This window comes from Osmerus mordax (assembly GCF_038355195.1).
Source record: "Osmerus mordax isolate fOsmMor3 chromosome 7 unlocalized genomic scaffold, fOsmMor3.pri SUPER_7_unloc_2_4, whole genome shotgun sequence".
In the NCBI taxonomy this organism is placed as follows: Eukaryota; Metazoa; Chordata; class Actinopteri; order Osmeriformes; family Osmeridae; genus Osmerus; species Osmerus mordax.
This window is the reverse complement of record NW_027120354.1, coordinates 62,501-65,000: the sequence shown is the minus strand read 5'-3', so window position 1 is coordinate 65,000 and position 2,500 is coordinate 62,501.

Below are 2,500 nucleotides of genomic sequence, written 5' to 3'. Positions count from 1 at the left end.
AGCCCAAACAAAACTTTAAACGGAGCTACCGAATTGGAAACCATCAATCCTGGGAAAATAACAACTCACACGTGTGCCCCTTATGCTAACTTGAATTTAGAAACCGTCCTCAACAAAATCCCACGTTCGGGCGCAAAACTGCACGTTTGAGGCCACATTTTCAATGATGCTGGAAACTTACATTCAAAGCTGGGAAAATGTGCTCATCTACAGGCATCCCCACTTAGGGACGTCGTAGCACCTTGACTCGGGTGGCGTTGGAAACGTCTGGTCCAGGGGAACACGGGCGTGTCAAGGTTGCCACGCGCACGCGCATCCCCGCTAAACAGGAGCCCAAACAAAACTTTAAACGGGGCTACGGAAAAGGGGAGAGCTTTTTCGGGGACAAACACCACTCACGTCGGTGCCCCCTGTTCCAACTTGAATTTAGAAACCGTCCTCAACAAAATCCCACGTTCGGGTGAATAACTGTGAATTTTAAGGCACATGCCTCTCTGGGCTGGGAGAGTGCATTCAAATAGGAGAAATTGGCTTCATTTAGAGGCATCCCCACTTGGGGACGTCGTAGCACCTTAACTCAGGTGGCGTTAGAAAGGTCTGGTCCAGGGGAACACGGGCGTGTCATGTTTGCCACGCGCACGCGCATCCCCGTTGAACAGGAGCCAAAACAAAACTTTAAACGGAGCTACGGAAAAGGGGAGAGCTTTTTCGGGGACAACCACCACTCACCTCGGTGCCCCCCATCCCAACTTGAACTTAGAAACCGTCCCCAGCGAAATCCCACGTTCGGGCGAATAACTGTGAATTTTAAGCCCCTTTTCCTCTCAAGCTGGAAACGTGCAAAGTTGGGAAAATGTGCTCATCTACAGGCATCCCCACTTGGGGACGTCGTAGCACCTTGACTCAGGCGGCGTTGGAAAGGTCTGGACCAGGGGAACACGGGCGTGTCATGTTTGCCACGCGCACGCGCATCCCCGCTGAACAGGAGCCAAAACAAAACTTTAAACGGAGCTACGGAAAAGGGGAGAGCTTTTTCGGGGACAACCACCACTCACCTCGGTGCCCCCCATCCCAACTTGAATATAGAAACAGTCCCCAGCCAAATCCCACGTTCGGGGGCAAAACTGCTCGTTTGAGGCCACATTTTCAATGATACTGGAAACTTACATTCAAAGTTGGGAAAAGGTGTTCATTTACAGGCATCTCCACTTAGGGACGTCGTAGCACCTTAACTCAGGCGGCGTTAGAAAGGTCTGGTCCAGGGGAACACGGGCGTGTCAAGGTTGCCACGCGCACGCGCATCCCCGCTGAACAGGAGCCAAAACAAAACTTTAAACGGAGCTACGGAAAAGGGGAGAGCTTTTTCGGGGACAACCACCACTCACCTCGGTGCCCCCCATCCCAACTTGAATATAGAAACCGTCCCCAGCCAAATCCCACGTTCGGGGGCAAAACTGCTCGTTTGAGGCCACATTTTCAATGATACTGGAAACTTACATTCAAAGTTGGGAAAATGTGCTCATCTACAGGCATCCCCACTTGGGGACGTCGTAGCACCTTGACTCAGGCGGCGTTGGAAAGGTCTGGACCAGGGGAACACGGGGGTGTCAAGTTTGCCACGCGCACGCGCTTCCCCGCTGAACAGGAGCCCAAACAAAACTTTAAACGGGGCTACGGAAAAGGGGAGAGCTTTTTCGGGGACAAACACCACTCACGTCGGTGCCCCCTGTTCCAACTTGAATTTAGAAACCGTCCTCAACAAAATCCCACGTTCGGGTGAATAACTGTGAATTTTAAGGCACATGCCTCTCTGGGCTGGGAGAGTGCATTCAAATAGGAGAAATTGGCTTCATTTAGAGGCATCCCCACTTGGGGACGTCGTAGCACCTTAACTCAGGTGGCGTTAGAAAGGTCTGGTCCAGGGGAACACGGGCGTGTCATGTTTGCCACGCGCACGCGCATCCCCGTTGAACAGGAGCCCAAACAAAACTTTAAACGGGGCTACGGAAAAGGGGAGGGCTTTTTCGGGGACAACCACCACTCACCTCGGTGCCCCCCATCCCAACTTGAATTTAGAAACCGTCCCCAGCCAAATCCCACGTTCGGGGGCAAAACTGCACGTTTGAGGCCACATTTTCAATGATACTGGAAACTTACATTCAAAGTTGGGAAAAGGTGTTCATTTACAGGCATCCCCACTTGGGGACGTCGTAGCACCTTAACTCAGGCGGCGTTAGAAAGGTCTGGTCCAGGGGAACACGGGCGTGTCAAGGTTGCCACGCGCACGCGCTTCCCCGCTGAACAGGAGCCCAAACAAAACTTTAAACGGGGCTACGGAAAAGGGGAGGGCTTTTTCGGGGACAACCACCACTCACCTCGGTGCCCCCCATCCCAACTTGAACTTAGAAACCGTCCCCAGCGAAATCCCACGTTCGGGCGAATAACTGTGAATTTTAAGCCCCTTTTCCTCTCAAGCTGGAAACGTGCAAAGTTGGGAAAA